Raw genomic sequence first — 10,283 nt, forward strand, 5'->3', positions numbered from 1 at the left:
ATTAAAACGGTCTTAGTATCGCTGATTATTCAAAGACCTCGAAGTTCTCGATTTTACCGCTAATCGAACAAACCAAATTCAACAATCTCGATTTGAGGACTTTTGATCCAAAAATTTCAAACCTTTGCTGACGGCACTGCCGTCCCCGTCGCTCTCATCACCCAACCATCACGTTGCCGCAATCCCAAATGCTTCATTAGATGTGTATGACGACGCGGTCAGTGGCACTGTGATGTGCGAAAACCTGCGGAACAGCGGGCAGCAAGCTCTATGTATGCACAACTTCAGAAGTTACAACCTCTGCCGGAATTATGAAAAGATGGACTAGAGTTGTTGTGCTGAGGACACCAACAGGATTGACGAAGCGGGCAGTGAATAAGTTGAGTCTGCTACCCCACGTTTTGTTATGTTTTTCAGTTGCGATGAATCGCGGAATTTCAGGGATACTTTCAGAAAACTTACATATGAATATATTGTATATATAAATTAATGGCTATACAAATAGTTGCATATCGATATGTGCAATTTTATTAATAGGCGTATCTTCACCCGCTCCTCAGCAGAACATTAACGCACAGAAAAACATTGAGAAAATATTTAATACTAATAGTAATCTTCCAGCGCAAAAAGAATCCGGAATCGGATTAGTGATTACCCCCGATCCTATAGAAACTATAAGTCAACAGTCAAATTTTAGTTCAACTAGTGGCAAAACTGCAACTTGTAATTGCGTACCATATTATAAATGTAATCCATCAACAAAGAGTTCCACTGAAGATGGCTCTTTTGACGGATTTGGTGTTATAGATATTCGATTTAACGAAGATGATCCGATATGCCCGGCATCTGTAGACGTGTGTTGTGATGCTAATAGGACGCTTAATAAGACGTTGAATCCGACGCCCTTGGATAAAAGGCCAAACCAACCAAGAGGCTGTGGTGTTCGCAACACAGTTTGACTGGATTCTACTCCTTCCGGAGTATCGCAAAATGAAGCGGGTTTTTGGCGAGTTTCCATGGACGGTAGCATTATTGCATTCTGGAAAAATTTCCAGAATTTCTGTGCTGGATCTCTTATACATAAACAGGTGGTTTTGAACGCTGCGCACTGCGTTGAGTCGTTTAGAACAGGCTCGTTGACAGTCCGAGCTGGAGAGTGGGATACACAAACAATGAAAGAGCGTCTACCCTATTATAACCCAGATTATAACAGAAGAAGCATAGCTTATGATTTCGCACTTGTAATTCTAAGTCAGCCGATTACTTTGGATGATCACATTAATGTTATATGTTTACCTCAACAAGATGATATTCCGCAGCCCGGTAACACATAGTTTTCCACCGGCTGGGGAAAAGATGCTTTTGGTTCTTTGGGCAAATATAGCTCCTTAAAGAAATGTGTTCCATTGCCCATTGTCGAGTTTAACAATTGTCAGACACGACTTAACTTTGGCACTCGCGTTGGATAGGTCATTCATATGCGAGGGTGGACAGCGTGGCATTGATACCTGTCAAGGGGATGGCGGAGCTCCACTAGCTTGTCCTATAGGATGTACACGTGAATCCCGATATCAACAGACTGGTACAGTTCCTTGGGGAATCGGATTTAATGATGAAGTTCCAGCAGCTTATGCCAACGTAGCCTTGGTCCGAGGTCGAATTGACCAGCAAATGTTAACCAATGGCTTCGGAACGGCTGTGTACACCGCATGACTTGCTACTTACAGTTCTGAATAATAAAACTTAAATTGTTCTTCATTTAAATACAATATTATATAATTAAAAATTAAATCTCTACTTCATAAATATGTCAACGTTTGAGACAGTTAAACCAAAGACACTAGGATAACAAGATGCGTAACGGTCTTACATTGGTTTTGCACTATGCACCCACTTCTTTGGTGACGGCCACAACTGCCCTCATTCCGTTCGCTTACGCTGAGAGCGTAAGAAATCTAAAAATGTAATTTGCTTGCTTGTGTGAGTAAATACAATAGACGAGAACGTGTATATTTGTGCGTACATGTGCTTGAAGGCGGTTTTTAGGCCGAAATCCATTTGGATACTAGACGAATTTACATATTTACATAAATAATTAAGGCAAATACAAAAGAAATTATTATAGCTATTGTAATTAAAAATACAAATTTTCGACGGCGTTGTTCAGTATTGTCCAGTAGGGAGATGGTCGTTATGTTGGGATGCCTATGAAGTCTCTTTATATACCGATCGCTACTCTTCGTTATCTCTTCCCTGCACCAGGTGAGCTCCGGTGGCTGTGCGGAGCTCCATGTTGTCGAATCGGTGGATGATTTGGAGGTTGGATTTACTGGCCGTTCCCCATAGTTGGATGCCATACGTCCAGATACGTCCGTCCGAGAGATTCTCGTTGTCATCATCAGAGAAAAGGGCAGCGAAACGGTTATTAGCTAGAAGTTTTGCAGGTACTTGCGCGCGGATTTCCTCTTCACCTCACCCGGATTCATAGAGTCAACGGAGTCAGACTCTAGGCTTCTAAAAGAAGCAATGCTCATCTTCCTCTTTGCATTTTTAGTTGATAGCATCTTAGCACTCGGAGTATATTGGAATACCATGGTGTCAGTGCTCTGTTGAGGGGTGCGAGGCAGTGGCACGAAAGGCTCCCAGTCGGCAAGCAACAATTAAGGATTATGAAAACAAAATAATAAAATAATATATAAAATAAATAAATATATGAAAACTGTTTATTGCAAGTCATATCTTGAGGCACGAATCGCGGACACTAGCACTCAACAATTATTGGCTTATTAATTTTTCACACGTCGCAAGCTGAATACTCTGACAAATATTCTAATATAAAGTCATTTTTAAAATTCATATTGAGAGCTGTACATACAGCTGTACATAATAACAACTGTATTGAATGAAATAGCAATGCAAGGGAAACTAAGAAATAGAAAGGTATTTTTCCATTCCCCTTTTCGGAATCGACTTTTTATTCCACTTTTTGAGTAAAATGGAATGTGTAGATAGGAAAAAAAAGAAAATCCCGTTTGTTTTTCATGGTATCCTTTTTTATTTAAATGAGCATATTCACAACTTTTAGGCTGTTCGTAAGAACAGCAGTGTTTGGTTTTGTCCAACGCAAAGTCCCGAAATCATTAATATTTTTAAAAAGTATGATTGGTTAAGTTATTTCGTATGATTTATATATGATTTATGGTATTATAGATCAAGACGCATATGTAAATATACTTATTGATGTCTTACTGTCATATGCTGAATGGATTATGCAATTAAAATGGACATTCCAACAGGATAATTATCCGAAGCACACAAGAAAATCGGCTAAGAATTGGTTCAACCAAAATAGAATAGAGATAACGCCGTGGCCAGGACCATCTTCCGATACAAGCCCGATTGAAAATCTGTGGGAAACATTAAAAAATATGTGTCGAAGATTTCCCCGACGTCTGAGGCACAGCTTTGGCAAGTTGTGCAGGATGCATGGTCAAAAATTCGCCGCAAACGTTGCAAGGACCTGGTGAACTCCATGCCGCGTAGGTGTAAGGCTGTGACCTGTAAACTGTAACCTGGTGCCAATTGATCAAAAATAATATAGATTTAAAGTCAAAGAAGTTCTATGGTAAAGGGCATATTTTGTCAAATTTACAATGCATGAGCATACGTGTGTTGTCGACTGTCACCTAAGCGTAGAAAAGAGCTGCTCGCTGTAGAGCTCTCCGCTCTCTCACTCTTGAACGAAAATTCGAGAGATCCTGGAGCCAACCCGTAAAAATTGTGTGCAAAAAAATCGTATGGCGTTACGCATCTTGTTATTCTAGGGTCTTTGGTTGAACTCTGCGGTACCCCAGCCGTGCAGCAAATTCTTCGTTATCTACGCTCCCCTTTTTTGCTCTCTCTATTGTACTCTCGCACCTACATCTCTCGCTCCTTCTGCTCTGCACTTAAGTCGCTCTTTAATATTCGCTCTCGTAACGCATCAATGCAGAATCTGGCTCGCTAAAACGTCGTCTGTTCATTGCTTTAAAAATACTAATAAAAAAGCTTAAAAGGTCCATATTTAAAAATATCATACCTTGTTTGCTACATACTCTGGTGATTCTGCTTACGCTTTTGGGGAGTCTTGGACAAATTGATCTTTTTGAAACCTCACTAATAATTTATTTATAATTTATTTCTTTAGATTCTCTTAATCTTACTTTCACATATGTATGAATGTTGCGAATATTAAATTTAAATAACATTCAATTCACACACATAAACTAAAGCACGGCTTTTATTTTCTTAATTTCTTAAATTTTCCTAATGGACTAAGAATTGATCAATGGATTGTGTTACGTAACGCAAGTGTAAAATTAACAGTATAGTGTTGAAAAAAAACAGCTGTAAAGTCAGCTGTTGTAAAAAAAGGACGTGCTCTTTTTAGTGCTTACTAAAATTCATATATTTTTAACCATCAAATTTGAAATGAATACTTATTCTTCAGGTTGTACGGATGCTTTCCTGGGATCGGCGTCTCTGTCTGTCCAGGTTCCTCTGCACACAAATTTATTATCTTGAAGATAGTTGAGGGCGGGTAACGTGATATCATATTTGGGAAAGGCTTGCTCGGGGTGCGAGCCTCGGAACCCGGTTAACAAATCGGGGTACGTTCAGGGCTAACACGTTAGGGAAAAACCTCCACGCCTGCTGCAGTTACACGGCGGCATCGTCGCAGGTAACACTGCTGAGAAACTTTATGAAAATGTCAGAAATACGCGCAGGCGGCATAATAATAATAATTCTTGTATTTTCTTGCGGACTGATACTGATTTGTGTTTGTCTTGGCTTCGGCAAGAGTCTTGGGTGTTCTCTTTCGATAAATTCTAGGTGGCCAATTGAACAATTTTTAATATTTTTCTCATTTTACTGCCCAATATCTATCGATATCCCAGAAAATTTATGAATTTCCTCGTTCGCATTCACAATAGCTGAGTAATGGGTATCTGATAATCTTGTTTTTACTTAAATTACTACTTAACGAATATGTACAGGTGTTCTTCATGAACACTAAGAAAAAGGCCGCTTTCCGTCGTGGCGGACAACTCCGTAGAGCTGCGTCGGTTGCGTGGTTTCCCGACGCCGGTGTTGACTCTGTGTGCTCTGTGCTGGGGCCATCAAGCAGCACGTTCTGTGCGGTCTCCAGGCGTTGGCGTTGAATGACACCAGAGGGCTGCCGTTTCCTGGCCATCTTGCGGGGGCTGTCGTATGAACCCGGTCCAAAAGGGTCTTGGTACAACGGTGGCGGAGTGCCCTGTCGCGGTTGGGCCAATACAAGAATCAATATAACAATAATAAAAAAAAACGATTTGGAACTACAGAAGGTTGACAGAATATCATAGCGATAGAAACTAAAGATCCTGATAGCAACGAAGATCCGCAGACGAGAATGGTTGACGCCATACGCAAGTTAAAGTTTTCAGATGTTGGTGTTGTGATAAGGAATGACTTAGTCGGGATATGTGTGAAGAAGAGAGGAAAACTCCCTTTTGTTACGGGTGTGTATAAGCCCCAGTGACCCACTTGCCTTCGTAGAATGGAGGGAATTCGAAGATGGGACCAGTCGGCAGCAACAACCGGGTGGCCCCGAGAAACTTGTAATCAATCCAAACACATCTGATTTATTATCGGCTAGCTCAGATATTTCTGTGACAACAACTATATTATCGAACTTAAGTAATAGTGAGCGAAGACTTGTATCCGAACCTATGGTGGTGAAGAGAGACTTAGGATGTATCAATACTGTATAGAAAGAATATTTTTGGGAGAGAACTGCACTATCGGGAAGAGGAAGAAAGCGTTTAAAACTATTCTGGGGAAATGTTTATGATACCTGTAAACAATTAGTGTCTACCATAGTTAACCGAGAAACAGACAACAGGTTTTACGTGAAGGTATGAATTTTGTGATACAGGTTAATTAGATACAGAAGCCAGCATAAGTGGCATTGGGTCCTCATTAGCGTTAGAATGTGAACACATGCCAAGTTTTCGTCAAATCGCCTCAAAAGTAAGAACAGCGGACGGAAAGGCGAATCCTGTCTTAGGGTACATGAAAACGGAAGTCACCTACCGAGATCGTAGTAGAGCGTTAAAGTTATTTGTTATTACATTACTAATTAAACGACTAATATTGGTTGTAGGCTTTTGGAAAAAATTCGAGTTAGCCCCAGGTCTTATTTCGTGTTCGGAAACCCCAGAGGAATTAGTAGAGTCGGAACAGCAAAGCTATCCATTAACGGAAACACAAAAGGTGCAGTTGCAGAAAGTTATAGTTTTCACGTATAGAAAAATTGCTGGAAAGTTGTGGGGAAGCTCACCACGCATAATAAGATGGCTGTATCTTATGGTAGTCAGACCCATACTAACCTATGGGGTAATAGCCTGGGGTGATAGAGCACGTCTTAGCACCACTAAGGTGAAACTCCATAAGCTGCAAAGAATGGCCTGCATATGCATGACAGGAGCAATGCGTACCTGTCCCACTGCAGCCCTAGAAGTACCAATGGAGGTGACGCCGCTTCATGTCGTCATTGAAATGAAACTGAAAGCCACCCTAATAATAATTGATGGATCAGGAAATGAATGCAACCTCACAAGTAAGGATGCTGAAAGCCTTAAAAGGGATATCCCTTTGCTAATGCAGCCAAGGGATGCGATGCCAGCTGAGTATAGGCTCGCTCAGAACTTTAGCACTCATCTCAGTAATAAGAACAGTTGGACACCCTGGGGAAAGTACACCCTATGAAACCACAAACAATAAAGTGGTATACAGACGGATCCCTCAAGTAGGCTGGGGGTTGTAGGCCCCAGGTTGAAATACCACGAACCAATGGGCAGATGCACCAGCATTTTTCAAGCTGAAGTCTGTGGTATTGGACGCTGTGTGGAGTTTAATCTGCAAAGGAACTATCGTGGCAAGGACATTGCTATACTGTCTGATAGTCAAGCAGCCATGAAGGCGCTCAGCAAAGCGGAGATAACATCTAAGGTAGTAAATGAAGTGAGGACAGCCCCAGACAAACTAGGAGCTGTCAACCAACTCACAATAAGGTGGGTAGCGGGACACAACAACAGCCCGGGAAATGAGCTAGCGGACAATCTAGCCAGGAAAGGGGCAGGTAACCCTCTAATTGGGCCCCAACCCTTCTTTGGTGTTGGTCACCATAGAGTACGGGGCTTACTAAAGTCACTAGAGTAAGAAAAACGTCTGTCCTTCTGGGAACTCCTACCAGGACTTAGGCAGTCTAAGATTCTCCAACAATTGCAGCCCTGAACCCCAATAAAATTCTGGTATTTATACAGTGCATTGGACTTCAGGGGCATCTTTGAGTCACGAAGGGTTAGTACAATATACACATACAAATCCACTTAATAACAAAAATAAATAGGGCGTCTTTGTCTCTAGATTCTGTACGATGAATATCAACATTCTAGTTTTTATAGTTCCTGAGATCTCGACGTTCATACGGACAGACGGACATGGCTAGATCGACTCGGCTATTGATACTGATCAAGAATCATTATTTGGCTTTCAAAGCGAACGGTTGTGTTTATCATATATTTATTATAATATATTTTAAGCATAATTATTAAAGATCCGTTCGCTTCGCGAGTGATTCTCTTGTGATTTGTGCAGTAGTTTAAAAAAATATACAAAGTATTTTGCATTTTTCGTCTTTGTGTTCTGTTTACTCTCCCTTTTGTGCGTTGTTCGCAGTGCTATTTGATGTTGTTTTTTGCATGCACATAAACTGCACTTTTCGCTCTCACTCTCTCTCTCTTTCGCTCTCCCACACAAAATCTAAATTTCTCTGCGTGCAGACTGCTCTCGTGAGGTTCTTTTAACAGCTCGCTTGAAAGTTTTGATTTTGTGTTTCCGTGCACAGTGGTCTGATTTCAGATAAAGATGGAAACCGTAAATGTTGTCTGCTTTTATAAAAATTGTTGCCAGGTTATAAAACCTGAGCAGCCAAAAATGACTTGTTGGCTATGTGATAGAATGGTGCATACAAAGTGCGCTGGTTTTAATGGCCCTACAAGTGATGACCTAGCAATGGGTAAAAATCTAAATTACTGTTGTGATGCTTGCCTTGTGGTTGCGAACGAGATGAAATCGTTTATGCGCCAAACTAAAGGTGGCTTGAAAGAACTGATCAACAGTTTTGGCGTAGCTAGAGATAGTTTTCGTCGAGCCGATGATCTTCTTTCCGCGCTTAATTCACAGTTTAATGGCCTTAAGCTATTAGATGAATCTCCAAAGCGCAAAAAAGCCGCTGGTGGTAGGCTGCCTAAGGCCACGCAACCACGGGCAAATGATCAACAGGACTCCACACCTGATCAGCTGTCAATCGCAGCAAATCTGCATATGTTGCTAAGATCGGCAGCTAAAAAAGATTCGGGGCAATTCGATCAATCCGCTGTGGAGGGAGCCCACCCTGGTATTGCTAAAGATTCCGAATTGTCTGCACTGGTTTCTCAACCAGTGATTCCATCGATTAGTTTACCACCACAAGGGAACATTGAGTCCGGGCTACCGGCACAAGTTGGCACTTCAGAGATACAATGTGCAGGGCCAAAACCCCTCGCGGTGGTTCCACTTAAGAAACAAATTTACGTTTTTCGGCTTCCCCTTGATCAAACATCATCTGATGTATTCTCTTATATAAAAGACAAAACAAAAACCGATAATATAAAAGTAGAAAAATTTAACTTCTCTTACGCTAAGGATCAAGATACCTGTCCCAAACGAGCATTTTTCGACCACATGTTCGGGTGATTTTTGGCCGGATAGTATGGTGGTAAAAGAGTTCGAAGCTGAGATCAAAAATAGGAACCTTCCCTCACGTGGCCAGACCACTGCACCATCCCCCTCTTCATCTTCTTCCTCTTTCAAAAACTAACACCGAATCTTACTATCTCCTATCAAAATGTTAGAGGCTTGCGTAGTAAATTAAGCAAATTGTATTGTGATAGTCTTTCATTTGCATCCCATATAATAGTGTTCACAGAGAATTGGCTAAAGCCGGAGATACTTAACTCCGAAGACTTCCCAGGTATGTACACTATATATAGGTATGACCGTCCCTCCAGACGGGGAGGTGGAGTCTTAATTGCGGTTAGATCTACCCTCGCGTCGGAGGAGTTACTTTTGGACGATTCCCTTAACTCGGAATTCTTATGTGTTAAGCTGTCCTTTCCGACAGATCAGTTAATATTACGTGCTCGTATATTCCGCCATCTTCTGAATTCCCAGAATCATCTGTCCGCTATCCAGTCCATCTTGAATAAACTGTCTGACAGGGACCAATTGGTAGTTCTAGGTGATTTTAATATACCTGTCACAACGTGGTCCCCAGAAGAACAATCGAATATCCTTCTCCCTTTAGAACAATATGACTTTATTGACGGCTTGCTCGACTTATCGTTGTCGCAAGTTAATTATATTCCAAACTCTCTTGGTCGACTGTTGGATCTATGTTTTGTAACAAGTCCTGAAAGTGTGTTTCTGTCCAGGGTAGCACGTCTTACTCAACCTGAAGATCCATATCATCCTACTTTCGAGGTGGCAACCGACATAGGTACTGTATTAAAAGTAAATTCAGAGAAGTCATCAAAGCGAATTTCCTTGTTTTCGCAAGGCAAATTTTCGGAGGCTAAACAATTTTATAGCTGGCTATAATTGGTCCCATCTTTACTCCTGCATCATAATGGCGGATGCGATTAATATGTTTTATACCGCAATTAAATCATTTTTTGACTCATGTGTTCCGATGTACTATCCGTCAATCTCTAAACCTCCTTGGTTTAATAATGAGTTGACACACCTAAGAAATGTAAAGTCCAGACTCTATATAAAATTTAAAAATACCGGTTCTCAGTCCATCCTTTGTAAATATTTAAGCGCTCGGTTAAACTTTACCGTGCTTAATGCTCAGTGCTACAAAAATTATTTAAACCGTTGTAAGTTCCAGTTTGCACAGGATCCGAAACAGTTTTATAATTTCGTTAGCACTAAGCGAAAAACAAGTTCTTACCCTTCCTCGCTGTTTTTTGAAAACACTACGGTAACATCGGATCAGGCAATAGCCGGTCTATTCTTTTAGGTTTCCCTGTTGATCTTCTAAATTGGATTTCAAGCTATCTTAATAGCAGGACACAGCAAGTCCTCTTTAAAAATTCTTTTTCTTGTATTCTCCGAGTCACATCCGGTGCCACACAACGGAGCCATCTTGGTCCGCT

At 41.1% G+C, this 10,283-nt stretch overlaps 1 pseudogene, besides 1 other annotated feature; it reads left to right on the forward strand.

The window, feature by feature from the left end:
* The first annotated feature begins 480 nt into the window (after nucleotides 1-480).
* Nucleotides 481-1,787, forward strand: CR41243 (annotated as a pseudogene).
* A 45-nt stretch (nucleotides 1,788-1,832) lies between these two features.
* Nucleotides 1,833-3,832: a mobile genetic element.
* Nucleotides 3,833-10,283: the final 6,451 nt, after the last annotated feature.

The sequence above is a fragment of the Drosophila melanogaster genome, chromosome 2R (genome assembly GCF_000001215.4).
Source record: "Drosophila melanogaster chromosome 2R".
Taxonomy (NCBI): Eukaryota; Metazoa; Arthropoda; class Insecta; order Diptera; family Drosophilidae; genus Drosophila; species Drosophila melanogaster.